The sequence below is a fragment of the Schistocerca piceifrons genome, chromosome 2 (genome assembly GCF_021461385.2).
Source record: "Schistocerca piceifrons isolate TAMUIC-IGC-003096 chromosome 2, iqSchPice1.1, whole genome shotgun sequence".
Taxonomy (NCBI): Eukaryota; Metazoa; Arthropoda; class Insecta; order Orthoptera; family Acrididae; genus Schistocerca; species Schistocerca piceifrons.
Window position 1 is genome coordinate 221,191,407 of NC_060139.1, and position 17,131 is coordinate 221,208,537.

A 17,131-nucleotide genomic window follows, 5' to 3' on the forward strand; every position below is an offset into this window, starting at 1 on the left:
CCATCATTGGCACCAAGGCAGAAGCGACTCTCATCGCTGAAGACGACACGTCTGCATTCGTCCCTCCATTCACGCCTGTCGCGACACCACTGGAGACGGGCTGCACGATGTTGGGGCGTGAGCGGAAGACGGCCTAACGGTGTGCGGGACCGTAGCCCAGCTTCATGGAGACGGTTGCGAATGGTCCTCGCCGATACACCAGGAGCAACAGTGTCCCTAATTTGCTGGGAAGTGGCGGTGCGGTCCCCTACGGCACTGCGTAGGATCCTACGGTCTTGGCGTGCATCCGTGCGTCGCTGCGGTCCGGTCCCAGGTCGACGGGCACGTGCACCTTCCGCCGACCACTGGCGACAACATCGATGTACTGTGGAGACCTCACGTCCCACGCGTTGAGCAATTCGGCGGTACGCCCACCCGGCCTCCCGCATGCCCACTATACGCCCTCGCTCAAAGTCCGTCAACTGCACATACGGTTCACGTCCACGCTGTCGCGGCATGCTACCAGTGTTAAAGACTGCGATGGAGCTCCGTATGCCACGGCAAACTGGCTGACACTGACGGCGGCGGTGCACAAATGCTGCGCAGCTAGCGCCATTCGACGGCCAACACCGCGGTTCCTGGTGTGTCCGCTGTGCCGTGCGTGTGATCATTGCTTGTACAGCCCTCTCGCAGTGTCCGGAGCAAGTATGGTGGGTCTGACACACCGGTGTCAATGTGTTCTTTTTTCCATTTCCAGGAGTGTATGTTATAAGGAAAACAAGATGTGCAGATTTCTCTCCTGTGATATTACAACAGCTGTTCGGTAAGACAAAACCAAAGTTCTTGTATGTCCAGCCTTGTGACTGGAGGTTGGAGGGACTTCGGTCGTTTACTTATGTAATAAAATGGAACACCTACAGCCGTCCTTACAATATTACTTATTGAGTCCGCCCTGGTAGCTGAGTGGTCAGCGCGACGCAATGTCATACCTAACGGCCCGGGTTCTATTCCCGGCTGTGTCGGAGATTTTCTCCGCTCAGGGACTGGGTGTTGTGTTATCTATATCATCATCCTTTCATCCCCATCGACACGCAAGTCGCCAAAGTGGCGTCAACTCGAAAGACTTGCACCAGGCGAACGGTCTACCCCACGGGAGACACTCGCCACACGGCATTTCCTTTACTTATTGTATGGCTACCACTTTCGGTGCTTCAGTGCACCATCTTGAGGCCTTAACTGACACTGAGGCACTCAACTCCGAACGTTGTGTGCAGTTGTTAGTTGGTGGCTGGAGGCACAACATTGTTGTTACAGCTAGTCCGGAAAACAGTTAAAGATGTCGGCCACTAATTAATCCTGTATACGGATGCAGCCTGAAGTGGTGTAAGTTCGCGAACCTCTTGTTGACCCTTGTTCACTAGTCTGGGTATCCTGACTTGGGCTTCTATTTACAGTCGTTTCTTATTAGCAATAACAACGTATTCCCAAGAATTAGCAACTTTCACTCAGTTAGTACTGGGCAGAAATCCAATCTGCGTTTGGATCGCACGTCCTTGACTCTTGTGCAGAAAGGTGTGCAGTACAATGCTGCATCCATTTTCAATTAGCTACGACAAGAATTCAAAAATCTTAGTAGTAAAACAAGCGCTTTGAAATCGAAACTGGGGGGTTTCTTGACAGGTCGCTGCTTCTATTCTGTCCTTGAAAAATTAAACTGATTCCTATGGTATATTGTTGATTGCGTTTATTTAAACTTATGGCTTGTCTTTTTTTTTTTAGGTTCGCAAACATTTGATTTTATTTGTTATTACTTTTATATTGTAATTTCATGTACTGACAAGTTCCATGACCTTGGAGATTTGCTCCTCAGTTTGGTCCTATGGAACTAGACGTGTAAAATAAAGTAAACAAAACAGATGAGACACTCAAGCACCGCAGTTGAAGGTATAGAATAAATAACATCGTAAGGGCGTCTGTAGGTATTACGTTTTACTACACCACCAAGTTCGGTGCACACAGTGTATCTGCGCATTAAGTTTGCATAAACTCTGTCCAACATGGTTATTCACTTCTGGTGCAGCCACGATCTATGCAACCAGATCATCCTTCTAGTGGAAAGGGGTTTGTAAAGAAGACTCTTCATGTGGCCCCACAAGAAAAAGTACAAACGGGTTAAATCTGGGGATCTTGGTGGCAAAGCATGTGGTCCACCTCGACCGGTTCGTCTGTTACCGTAGACTACGTTGAGATGGTTTCTGCCGCACCAGTATGCTGGGAACACAATTCGTGCCGTATGTACAATAGCACATCTTCCAAAAACTCCGCCAGCACTTGTTGAGGAATATCAAGTACCTGACACCTTTTAGGTTGGGAGGAAGCATGTACGGCCCAATCACACGACCATCGCTGATACCTGCCCAGACACTGAGGCCGAAGGTGTACTGAAATATACGTGTTCACGTGGCTCTGTGGTCTCCTCTTTCCCAAATCTGGCTATTTCGAGCGTTCAAAAGACCTTCCCTGTTGAAATACGCTTCGCCGGTAAACAAAATTTGCCTTGGAAACGGAGTGAAATACACAGGACGGTGTAAAAACCAAGTGCAGAAATCTGCCGGGAGCATGGGGTGATATGGGTGAAGTTGCTGTTTATACACATCACAGAAGACAAAAGGGATGAAAGTCATGTGCAGTGACTCGAGTACTCGTCGATGGGTTCGTCGATGGGTTCTGTTCAACTTGATGAAGCACTTCATCTTTTCCCGCAGATGTTGTTCTGCTCTGGCAAGCAAGGGATGAGATGGAGTCACACAATTTGGTAAGTACTTGTGATACAGACGATGAAATTCTCTTCCATTAAGGTGAGCTTCACCGGAAAAAAACATCTACATCTACACCTACATCTACATTTATACTCCGCAAGCCACCCAAAGGTGTGTGGTGGAGGGCATTTTACGTGCTACTGCCATTACCTCCCTTTCCTGTTCCAGTCGCGTATGGTTCGCGGGAAGAACGACTGTCTGAAAGCCTCCGTGCGCGCTCGAATCTCTCTGATTTTACATTCGTGATCTCCTCGGGAGGTATAAGTAGGGGGAAGCAATATATTCGATACCTCATTCAGAAACGCACCCTCTCGAAAACCTGGACACCAAGCTACACCGCGATGCAGAGCACCTCTCTTGCAGAGTCTGCCACTTGAGTTTTCTGAACATCTCCGTAACGCTATCACGCTTACCAAATAACCCTGTGACGAAACGCGCCGCTCTTCTTTGGATCTTCTCTATCTCCTCTATCAACCCGACCTGGTACGGATCCCACACTGATGAGCAATACTGACGCATTACCATAAAAGATGAAGAGAACGCAGATGGGTACAGAGGATATCACGTGACACCGCGTCATCGTAATGTTTGTGAATGTGGGTAGCCTACCGTAATAGGCGAACTGTGGAAGAAACATCTAGTGCGCGAATGAGTAGTTTTTGTTTTCCTAGTGACATGGAAACGAACCGTTTCCGGATGTTGGTTCCTGCGTAAAACTTGATCTAGTAAGTCCTTTCCACAACCTTGAGAAGTGTGTTTCATCAGTTGTGAAACACCCTGTATATTGAAAACAAATTAACACGTGTTTTAGCTTTCTGCCAGACACTACCTAGCTTCTGAAATAAATCGAGGTCAAAGATGATGACAGAAATTCATATTTTCAGTGCTACTCGTCGAAAGACAGTCTAGAAACAAACATTTTTATTAATATTATGCGGGTCCCAAAGTTAATGTTAAAGTTATTAACCTGTTTATGTTTTCGTGGTGTAACAAGAGTATTCGTCGTTTGACGCATTGGCGGCACTACACTGCCAACTCAATACGGCAAGCATCCAGAGCTACCTGTTTCAGGAAAAGTCTTAAAAGCGGCAAAGGTAGTGAGCACCTCGGCAGATTCACAGAAACTTGTCCATTGGAAAAAGAGTCAGCAATGCAACCAGCACCGTATTTCCCTCGACAAAAGTTTTTTGACATTACTCCCAGGTCACAATGATATTTATTTGAATTTGTCGAAAAATGAATTCCTAATTTATTTTCCCACGTATTTATTTGGAATCCTTATATATATATATATTCAGTGCGCACTGCATATTCTTACCCGATGCCCATGTACTCTTACCCCACAGCACGGGATGAGAATACGAATAATTATTTTTGAGGAAAACTTTTGTTACTACACTAGTGATAACTGGATGACAATGATAGTTTCACACAATGTTACCAAGATGGCAAACTTGGTGTTGCATGCGTAACCGAGTTAACATTGTTGCAAGATATTGAGAAAAATTTAGTAAAACAAAAAATCCATAATTTTAACCCCCACCTAACCTTTATAAAGTTTATTAAAATGTAGTAAAACAAATACATAATATATTGATAGTCCTTCTTATCATATTACATAGCACAGAAACATAACCGAAGTATGATCGTCTGTACGTGAGCGTTCTGGCACTCAGAGAGTTGGAACTTTTAACAGGAACAGGCGAAACGTAAATATTTCTCGCACCATGCGAAACACACGAACGAAAGCATGCCGCATTGACGTGTTTTCTGGTATAGTATTTGCTTAAAACGGATCTATCACATATCAATTTGGATGTGTATAAAAGCACACCTTGAAAGACAGGCGCGGACAACTGGATATGGACCAAAAATTGAATTTTGGTAGCATCCGCCATATCGTGTAATTATCTGCTCCGCCGTGACGTCGCATGATTTTGATGTTGTGTGACGAAATTATTTACCTGTAGGAAAAAAGAAAATTTCACACAGTCTGATAAAGAGAGATACGTTTCGGTCGTGTCACTTTCACGGTGCAGGTCGGTTGAGCACTATAATCATTTACGTAGGTTCTGCTGTAGTGTGCAAATTTTTCAGAAACTAGAGTGTGTAGCAAAAAAACTAAACACCCTTGCGAGCAGTACTGCATGAACAAGTTGAATCATATTAATGGATGCGTACGTAGCTGCGGTAAAACTACGAGAAGGTATTCATGCGTTCCGAAATATGTTAATTAAAATTACTATGTCTTACCTACGTCTTATTTTCCATCATCACCTTACAAGTAGTCTACGAACAAATACACCGATTCCAACGGTTCTGCTACTTTTGAAACGAGTCTGTCATTTTTAAGGTATTTAATATCCTATGCGTTTCCACTTTTCTTTTGTATCAAATCTTCGCCGTTTAAACTTGATTTTAGTCTTGGGGTTCTTGTCTTCAGTTCTGGGACTGGTTCCACGAAACTCCCCACGTTAGTCTTATCGTCTCTGCATAGCTACTGCAACCTGCATCTGTTTCAACCTGCTTTCTGTATTCAACTTTTTGTCTCCCTCTACAATTTATAGCGCCCAACACTTCCTATCATTACCAAACTGACCACTCTTGATGCCTCACGACGTGCACTGTCAACCAACTGTTTTTTGAGCGAGACTCTGCCATAAATATATTTTTTTCTTCCCAATCCGATTCAGAACCTCTTGATCAGTTATTACACGCATTCATCTAATCTCTAACAGTCTTACATAATACTACTTTTCAAAAGTTTATATGCCCTTCTTGCCTGAACTGACAGTCGCTTTGTTTCACTTCCATACAAGGCTCATCTCCAGATACTGTAACACCCCAATTATAGCACCCATAATGAACAACTTTTTGTTGCAAAAAGAAATAGAAAAATCAGTCATCCTGACAGTGATGACAGCTACTGACAACAAAAATTTACACTCTTGAATGTTATGTAAGTACTAATGCTTATCATAAAGAAAGGACTGAATGGAAGAATTCAATATGATACGAAACAGAAACTTTAAAGAAATAATTGAAAAAGTTATTATTTACGAAGGTTAAAGCCCAGACCATAAACTGGCCAAAGATAACATTTATCCTAGAAGATAGTTGTAGGCACATCGAGCTGTAAGTTCGCTGTGACTACAATGTAACCAGGTAACGCAGATGTTAGCTTCACTTCTCTCTTGTACTCTTGCAGTAGTAGTACGCATGTTAAGCGCTAATAGATTGTTTTAAAACATATCTGAAGTTTAAAAAATTTTACGGTTGAAAGTATTAGTCAGAAGTCGGACTGAAGTAAAATCATCTTTACCGTTTGGACAGATAACGGGATAGTTGATATATGTGACAGAAAAATAACTCGTGTGATTACTGATTGGTGATGGGATTTAGCCTTCGTGTTACTTAATAGTCACGAATATCAAAGAACACAGAAATAGACTGATCGCCGACATAAACTCAATTATTAGTCTTGAGTAGGCAACAGATAAACGCAATCACGAAGAAATAATTGCGCCATGTTGTCAGAAGCTATCGTCAAAGTGAGAATTGCTGATTCTAATAGACGCAATTCCCTGCATGAAAAATGGCTGTGTGTGCTCAGTGTAGGGACAAATAATTACGAAGAGCAATAAACTTGAATTCAACTCTAATTCTTCGTGTCGCATACATCATTTAATGGACATTTAAAGTGTATTTGTAGAATTAACTGATTCTTCGGATAACACAAAAGTGAAAAGTGATTTAGTGACAATTTAACTGTAGACAGCAATAAGTTTACACCGCAATATGACGCATTCTGAACATTGCTCAAGGGTATGTTATCTCTGGAATTATGTCGTGTAGTCGTTGAATGCGCGACGTAGCGACGCTTTGACGACGGAATAATAATTAACAATTCAATATCCTCTCAAAAATCATGATGTGACTTCGGCTTGGGTGATGGATTGATGATTCAAGACATTATATTTTCGACGTTTGAATACCCATTCTCAAACTGGGCATAAGAACTACAGTCAGCAAGTTCGCGTAAACTGAAAAGTCTGTCCCGAACACCCAAAGGACTTTATCATTTCAGATCAAGGAAATCATCGCGTTATCGAGTGGTGCAGTCGCTATATTTATAAGTGGACGAGATTGATAGACATGGAACACCATTGCTTTAATTACAAGCAAGGGCGGCGCACACACTCCGGCGTGATGCTCCATAGAGACGTTAATATCAGTTTTGAGAGACAGTATCCGAAAAATAACCAAACCGTGTGAGGAGTTTGTTTCCATAATAGTTACAGATTGGCGTTGTCGTGATCGACGGACACCGTTCCACGTCACCTCGACTGGGACAACCATCACCATCGAGCCGAGACAAAACGAGGCGTCACAATACCTTCAGGAAAGAGTTCTCAGCATTGAAATTCATATTACACGTTAGTAAATTTCTCCTTTTCAGAAATGCTTTTCTTGCTACTTGCCAGACTGAATCTGTTCTAATGCACCCATCGTCAGCTATTTTGCTGTAGAAATACCAAAGCTCACCACCTGCTTTTAGCATCTCATTTTCCAGTATCTGTGTAGAGACAGAAGAAGAAAAGATTTCTTAAACTACATCTATCAATTTCACCTGATTTAAATCGAGGAGAAGGAGGAAATAAATGTTTAACGTCCTGTCGAAAACGAGGTCATTAGAGATGGAGCATAAGCTCGGATTAGGGGAGGATGGGGAAGGAAATCGGCCGTGCCCTTTCGAAGCAACCGTCCTGGAATTTGCCTGAAGCGATCTAGGGAAATCACGGAAATCCTGAATCAGAATGGTCGGACGTGGGCTTGAACCGTCGTCCTCCCGAATGCGAGTCCAGCGTCCTAACCACTGCGCCACAACGCTCGCTCATTTAAGTTGACTACTTTTTATCACGTTCTTGGGAAGGAGAAAGAAATCGCGCAGAGCTACGCCTGGTGACGGCAGCGAGTGGGGGAAGATGATCTCTTTGAGAAATTTCTGAATACTGTCGGCAGAGTGTAGTTGTGCGTTGACATGGTGGAGTACCTACTCGTTCCTTCATACGCCACTTCTGCAGGGGAAGTTTTCTCGTCATGTTTTTCCTCAAATGCCACTGGACACTGCGACAGATCTATTTACTGAACATCTAACAAGGAGAGGTGAACTCTTTTTAACGAGCAAGACAATTTCGGAAAGTAAGGGCACGTCGAGAAGGACATAATGTTTTCGGCCGAGGTGGAGCACTATTCCGATGTAATGATTGTTACTTAGTTTCTAGCTCATAGCTATCAAAGCTACTTTCTTCACCGGTGAAACCCTTAGAAAGAAAGTCTGGACAGTTCTGAAGGAGTCGTTTAAATTCCCTGCGGACTTCTACGTGACGTTGCTTCTGATCGCCTTGAATCAGTCGTGTTGCAAGCTTTACCCAATCCCTCTCACGTTCAGTTCTCCTGATCTGAGTCCAATGGAGCACGTCTGGGATACCACTGGGCCACAGCTCCAAGCACAAAAACTCATCATCAGTTTTCTGCTAAACTAGTAGGTTCTTTGCCTCTCCTTTTCATGTCATCCATTGATTCCTTCTTAGTGCCGCTGCATGTGCCGCCATTCATCACATCATCCAGGATCAGAAATCTTTTCCTCCCTCGCCTCCTCCTTTCTCCAACATACCGTTTCAAGAGCCACTCCTAATTTCTTAATATATATCCTATCCAGTTTCATTTATTTCTTTTTGTTACATTCAGTAATTGTCTTTGCTCACCCACTCTTCTCAGTACATCTTCATTTTTTACCTTGTCCATTCAACTTCTTTCCATACTCAGCAATGTCCACGTTTCAAAAGTCTCCAGCTCTACTCTTTCAGCACTATAAAGGAGGACACATCATACACAATATTTAATTTGCTTTTTCCTCAACTCTTTTTCGATAATGCTGCAGAAAAGCCCTCTCTTCATATAAAAAGCTAGATTCGCCTTTGCTATTATGATTTAATTTCTGTTCTCCTTTTTGGTCGGTTTCTGTCCTTCTTCTGAGGTGTTTAAGGCTTTACACATGATCTAATACTTTTCCAATCAGCATTATCTACGCCTTTGTATTTCCTGCTAGTGCCGTTAGTTTTGTTTTCTTTATGTTGATTTTTTATTCGATAAATCTTTTCTTCACCTTTAGTGGTATCCACTATATCCTGTAATTGTTTGCACTTGTCGTCTACAAGCCTCAAACACCATATTCTTCTTCCTCCAATTTTTACCCACTTGTTATCTAGTGAGCAGTGGTCCATCAGACTGAAAAGGGTAGGAGACATAACAGCCTTGTCTTACTTCTTTTCGTAATTTTATCCAGTTGGTACTTTCTCCTCTCCCTTTCACTGATGGTTTTTGATTTAAATATAATCAGTTTATAAGTCGTATGATTTTCCTCCACCGCCTTGTGTTTTACGGGAGAGCTGAGCCAACTGGTGCCACACACATCCAGAAACCAACCAACAACTGGTTAAATTCATACAAGGTAGAATCGCTGCTATCACGGTTCCAAAAACAGAGTAACAGCATAAAACAATGCCGCTATTCTGCAATGTATTCTGGATCAACGACAGAATCTGTAAATAATTACTTCAGTTTCATCGGGTAGCTTCTCGCCTACCAGAAGCCACTGGTAGGGAGGTAATTGCTAATTTGCGTGCGCCTGGTCAGCACGCAACCAACTCGTCTCGTCGGGAAGACTCAGGAAATTAAGCTTCGGTAATCGAGTCTCGTATTACATTGAATGCTAAAACTGTCTTATGTTTACGTCCTATTTGCAATGCAACATTCCATTAGCTATTCACAGCAGATTATATCTGTCTCAGTCTGCCGACCGAGAAACGCAATTCTAATAAAAGAAAGAAAATAAAGCGTATTACCGTCAATCAAACAAATATTCCGAACGAGAAAAAGTTATATTGCATAATGAATGAAAGAGGTAAAACAATCTACGGTCAGAGAACATTAGATGACTGAGACTGGAAATTTCCGAAACAGTTCGATTCCTCGAGAAAGTGGGCACATGAAGGATAAGAATTAGAGGATTTGCTAGCTCACGCAAAGACGCCTGTTCTTGTCGTTTTTTGTTATTGTTATCCGGTATAAGCTTCTACATCTGGACATAACTATTGCTACCTAAATACACATGGATCATTTTACTAAACCCTTGGTCTCTCTCTATAAATTTTCTTCTCACAATTCCCACCATATCAAATTATCTGTTCCTTGATTATTCAGAATATGCCCTTTCACTATATTCATTCTGTTAGTCATCTTGCGCCATTAATTACTTTATCTCCATTTCTATTTGCACCTCTTCTCAGTTACTCGATCTAGCCGTGTAATCGTCGTCAGCAGTCTAGTGGAGCCTCACATTTCAAAAGCTTCTATTCTCTTGCGTGTACTGTTGTAGCCTTCAAGACAAGAAGACAACAACCTAGACAACGTTTTCAGAACAGATTTCTTAATATTTAAATTTAAATTCGTTTTTAACAAAGCTTTTCTTGCTGTTACCAGTCTGCACGTTATATCCACTTTACTCGCGCCATCGTTAATTATTTTGCTACCTAAATATCAACACCTGGCCGCTACTTTTAGTCTCGTTTCCTACCCTGATTACCTTGTCAATTTACCTTGTTTTTATTGATATTCCTGTTATAATATCTGTGCAAGACAGTATACAGTGTTTAACCGATCATTATTTTGGCGTTTCTAGGAGTGACGATGCCATCGTCAATCCTCAAAGTTATTATTTCTTTTCCTTGAATTTTATTTCTGTTTCAGATTTCTGTTCTGTTTGCTATACTGACTGCTCGATGTACAGATTGAACAACTAGGGAGACGGGTTGCAACTCTGCCTCACTCCCTCCTTCTTCGGCCATGGGCTCCTGGAGCTGAAGTCTATTTTCTATATAAGCTGTAGATAGCATTTCGTGCTCTGTACTTTATCCTTGATAAATTCAGAATTTCAAAGAGTTATACGAACGTTAAGAGTTATTAAATTAAAGACATGAGAATGACAATGTGTTAATGAAATCTCAGTCCAGTTCTATCACTCAAAATTTAATGGCCTAATCTTCGACAGAACAGACTATTACTTTCGCAAAAATCCATTTTTTGATTTCTTTTGACATTCTGTTATTACCTTTGACTAGCTCATTCACCTTTTTCAATCATTTGTCGAAGTGAATAAATGTTGGCTTTGGATTATGCAGTCAGTTTCATTTAGGAGAATAGTCACTCACTAATGGAAACAACTGGAAATTTCCACATTTAATTTCAGTTTATCCGTCTGAATGAAACATACGCAACATGGCTGCTTTAAGACGCTTTATAAACAGGACTACTATGCACATCATGTTAACATCTGACTTACGTCGCTGGACAACAAGCACATTCATTAACACCGATAACACCTGCATCAAATACTAGTATTAAATACAAAAATTGTGGATGACAAGTAAATGTGCTATTTCGGAAGTGAGATCATGAGGATCAGATGTTTTGGAGAAGACGTAAAACGCACACTAGCAGAAACGACAAAAGAAGTGTGTTACATCGCAACAGAGTGCAGGAAAAAGTTTCGGAATGTGAACATTTGGAGAACAGAGTTATATGCTAACGAAACGTGGTAAAGCGGAAAAGAAGAAAATAGAGGCTGTGTGGAAGGAATTTGAATTGAACAGGCAAATAACGAAGTGTAGTGAAATTAGGCTGAATAGACAAGGTAATAAATCTACGATATCAGAAGAAAATACGCGTTATTCAAATGCGTCCGTCAGTTCAAGAATAGTATATGTACCAATTGAGAGAACAGTAGAAAAGAAATTTATGGCTATTATAAAAAAAAAAAAAAAACATGGTATGGAAATTTCTAAGCGGGACTGCCTGTACAGCATAGAGGCTGTTACTTCATCTGAAATAAAGTACGCACTTATATGTTGTTGCTCGTCGCAGCAAAAGACTTACATAAATTATCTGTCGATATTGGACAGTAGTGTAAAGTAATTTTTATATCAAATAAAGCGACAGCCTAAGGAGGAAAATGTTTTCATTTAACAAATTCATAATGGCTGCGTGTCCTAGTAAATGGAAAACTGCTGATTGCAGTGAAGTTAAGTTTTTCAGACAAATGGAGAACAAAATATTTTTTTGTATTCTTCCTACAGAACGCAGCATATTCACAGATGTCGATAGCTTTTTTGGCTAAAGTTAATACTCCACAGGAACATATATCACCACTGCACATATCATCACGATTTGTGTGTCTTTAAACGCAACTCTGTGTTAATAAATACAGACCTTACAGTACGGTTATCTGGTGGATGTGAAATCTGTTCCATAGATATAATTCACCAGTCATGACGGCATCGCCAGCCAGAACTTTACGTGTTTGTGAATTAAAAGTATACAGACAAAAATTGTCAGGATACATATTAGAGCACATTAATATGGGATATGTCCACATTTCACCCTTATGACGGATTTAGCTCTAGTCGCGACATTTTGAATGAGGTATCTTAATCTCTGTGGAGGAATGGCAGATCATTCTCAGTCAACAGTCGAAACCAGAGGAGCTATTTACGTTGGACGCTGGCATCTGGATCGAAGTCGACATTCTAAGTCATCCCAAACGTGTTCTACTGGGTGCAGGAGCGGACTCTGGGAAGGACAGTCCAATTCAGGAATGCCGTTGTCCACAATGATGCCTTGTGACAGGATGCATTGTCATGCTGAAATAGCCTTCGTTTCCGCATAGTTCCTCTACTGTACGCAGTAAACATCGGTGAAAATGTGTTCATGCCCTTCCGCATTTAGTTTTTTCCTAAGCATAGTAAGGGGCCGCACCCTAACCACGACAAACACCCTCATACAGTAACAACACCTCCTCCGCACTTCACAGTCGGCCCTACACATGATAGCAAGTGACATTTTCCAGACATTCGCTGAACTCAGACCCTTCCATCGGACTGCCACAGGGTGTGGTGTGATCCATCCCTCTAAACTACTCACTTCCAGTGTCATCCGTTGCCCAGTGCCGCCGCACTTTACACCACCTCATGAGTCGCTAAACTCACTGTCCAAGGTGACGCTCGAGCAATGTCCCCATTCTTTTTAACTCCCTACGCAGTAGGACTGCTGAAATTTTTAAAAATACCGGGAATCCGATATATCGATATTTAAAAATATCATTATCGGTACCTAATACACCAAAAAGTACTGACATATCGACATAAAGGATTTCGACGTACCGGCCTATAAAAGTATCGGCTGCACATTGTAAATATACTGCAGGTTTTGGAGCTGTATATTTAAGTATTGATTTATTACATCAACCAGCTAGCTGCCTGCTTAGCCCAGTTAGATCAAGAACTGAAACGAAAACGATGCACTTTCAAGTTGGCGATAACCATTTTATTAACAGTGGTAACTGCACGTAATGGCACAGTAAAACGTGTCCGATGGGTCCGTCGTTCGGTTTCGTCGTGTATCGGACTTGTCTGGAACACTTCATAGCGACTTCCTTGTTTTTTCATTTCTGCAAACGCCAGAGCCACAGCAGTCTTAGTGTCGAAATTGCGTTGTGAAGTTAAACGTTACTACGGTTTCTGTCGTCAGCACCGAGCGCACATTACGTCACCATTTCCTCTCACACGTCTCTGCCCACCGCAAAAACCAATCTAGTAATTTAATTTATGGTCATTTTTTTCACCAACTGTTTTTGGAGAATGCCGATGGAAGAAACAGCACGGTAATGGTGTCAAAAATTGTTTTTTAATGCAACTGGTGTGCTATTTTTCCACACCTGTACTTGCTTCTCACAGTCAAACCGAAATACTGGACGTGCTGGGAGCTCAAAAAGCGAGTAAAACTCCTTCACACAGTGAAAACTAAATTATGTATTACTAAAATTTCAAAAGAACAATTTAATATATTTACTGAAAATTACCAAAAAACGTAACATAAAATAAAATTATCGGCACTGGATACTGCGATTTCGGTAGCGATATATCAATATATCGGATAAAAATATCGTCGATATAACTAATGTTATTCGCAAAAATGTCGATATATCGATAGTTAATCGAAAGCCTTACTACGCACAGTCATTGTGCTAGCTAGACTGCTGGTGGCACTCCGGGAACTCACGAGTGGTTGCTTCCGCTGATTTCGTGCGGCTTTTTACAACCACCCTCCCCAGTACACGAGGTCTGGCTGGTCTTAGTTTATCTGTGGGTGTTCCTTTCGCGTTTCCACTTCACAGCCGCATCGCGAACAGTCGACATGGGAAGCTTTACATGGGTTAAAATGTCCCTTGTGGATTTGTTACTCAGGTGGCATCCAATGACCCGTCCACGTTCGAAGTCACTGAACTCTGCTGATTGACCCATTCAGTTGTTATTGCTTTCCTACTGACAACACAACAGTCCCAGCCTTCTTTTATTCTGGCGGTCTGCTTCTCGTGACACCTAGTGGTCAATTCCGCGTTACATAAGGGTGTCCGGATGATTTTGATCAAATAGTGTTGTTCAGTCGCACAATGCAGGTTGTAAAAGTATGATCTGCAGTTCTCATATTGTTTTCTTCCCGGGGTCTTTACCATCAAATATCTTGTGGTAGAGAATCTTAGAGTTTTAAAAGTTAGACAACTGTCATGTTATAACAGGAAGGTGAATCGTTACAAGACGAAGTCGATCGATGGAATATACAATTCTGGTCACAAGTGCTGCGACGATAAACTGAAATCTTGAAGGAGATAGACGTTGTGAGGGGAGGGGAGGCGAAAGGACTCCGAGGGGGATGGGGATGGGGGGAGGAGGGGTGGAGTTGAGCGCGATCAATTCTGCAACACAGACGAACCTCCCCTCCGCCCCATCCACCTCCGAAAGAGCAGAATTGGAGGAATCTGTTACTGGCTTCGTTAATCGCCCACCGGCGCCAGTCATTTGCAGATCGACGGGTAACGAGATTTTCAATGCGTCACGCGCAGATTTCTCTAGCTCGCAGTCTTTCTGGCCTATTTTGCAAATAGAAACTTGGTTCGGTCACGACTTTTTACGTTGAACGCTACTGTTATAACGAGAGTGTTTTTAATGGAACTCAAATAAAACTGGGGGAAAAGGCACAGCTGAAAAAAGTGCTTTTATTTGTAACTAACAAGATTCTCCATCAAACAGTTAAGTTTGTGCAATGATATTTCTCTTCTAGGTAATAGTGATAATCCGATAAAGAATCAAGTCTATAACGATGTGGTATATTCACGTATCAGTCTTTATCACACTATTATTAGACTGCGTAAGATGATTAACATTTTAGATGAACGACTGCTTTATTAGGCCAAGAAGGCTGTGTTCATTCTCTGCTTGTGCAGTATGGTACGTTGCTGAGGACAGTGAATGAATTATTCTTGTGATGTACTACCGGTATAGTTAAAATGATACATTTCTGTCGCCCTCTATACTTGTGAACATTGCCTTGATCCTCTATTCGCATCCCTATTCTGTTTTCCCAGAAGGCAAATGACCGATAGAAGGATATTAGAATTCCTTAAATCTCCTGTTTTTTTGTTCTATATGCTACCAATTATATCAACGCCTATGACCGAAGATCACTGGTAGAAATGCAGATTTAATTAGATGTTGGACGACTCAGCTGATTTTTCTGTCACTTTTCAGTAACAAGTGTCTGTTTCTATGTAACACTAAAGATGTAGCCGAGGGAAGGACAAGAACTGAGCTCGTATGAGGTGCTCGTGTACTTATGCCAATCCCTCTCGCCTGAGCATACACGTCCCACTCTACCACGCCACGCTGTTTGAATGGGTAGGAGGCATGGAGCAGGGGGGGAAGGGGGGAGGGGGGAGGGGGGAGGGGTGGGAGGGGTGGGAGGGGGGTGGGCGGTCTGGAAAGCATCCACATTCGGCTTTGTTTCATATTTCTCAACGACATAGATCACAAACAAAACAAATTTTCAGTATTAACTGCTATTACATTTATATGGTACTAGCTAGATTGAACAATGAGACAAAGGTGTCTTTTACTGGGCCCAGCATTTCTTTGATTTGTTTGGGTGGTCGGACAATTGGATTAGTTCCGCAGAAAGGAAGGAGTGTCTGTGTGCTTTTGTATCTTCGAGATGGCTAAGTAAATATCTGGATTGGTATTCAATCATACCGGTAGCTAACATGAGAGATTACATACCTCTCATCTCGTCATAATCGCAACACAATATCTCCCTTATCTAGTACTCTAGGTATGTACCTCCATGAAAAAAAAAAGTTCATAAACCTCTTCTCCGTTGCTGTCGTCCGCCTTTGCACTGTGCCTGCCCTACCGGCCGGTGTGGCCAAGCGGTTCTAGGCGCTACAGTCTGGAACCGCGCGACCGCTACGGTCGCAGGTTCGAATCCTGCCTCGAGCATGGATGTGTGTGATGTCCTTAGGTTAGTTAGGTTTAAGTAGTAGGGGACTGACGACCTTAGAAGTTAAGTCCCATAGTGCTCAGAGCCATCTGAACCTTTTTTTTTTTTTTTTTGTGTGTGCCCTGGTGTGCAAAACCTAAGGACAAAAGTGTGATGTGTTACTGACGAGTAACATAGCCTGACGAAATTTGGATCATACATAAAAAGAATTGCTGCAGTGTAGTACAGGAGGTAAGCGAAAGAAATACGAAATGAGACGAACAGAAATGAAACTTTCATTGAAAGACAAATACATTCAATTCACCGCGATTTGCGATGGTCTCTTGGACAGTACCAAAGGCGGATATGGTCCTTAACATGGTTTGTGATCACTATGGACGGCAGTGCATGCTCTGCAGCGTGCTCCCACGCTGGCCATAGCGGTAAAAAAATTCTTGTAGGAGGGCACTGAATTCCTCCACCAGCGCGGTTGACGACAGCTGTTCGGTCGTCGGTGCATGTTAATTACGTGCATGTGTGTCTCTTCCTAACGTATCATCTAAGGCGCTGCAGTCATGGACTGTGCGGCTGGTCCCGGCGGAGGTTCGAATCCTCCCTCGGGCGTGGGTGTGTGTGTTTGTCCTTAGGATAATTTAGGTTAAGTAGTGTGTAAGCTTAGGGACTGATGACCTTAGCAGTTAAGTCCCATAAGATTTCACACACATTTTAACATTATTTTGAACCTAACGTATCCCACACACGCTCGATGGGTCTTAAGTCGGGGGAACGGAAAGGCAAGTCAATTCACCAAATGCGTCCTCGCTTCAAGAGTTCAGCCTGTACTGTTTGATCTGGTCTCTCGTTATCAGCCATGAAAATAAGGTCAGAGCTGAATGCACCCCTGA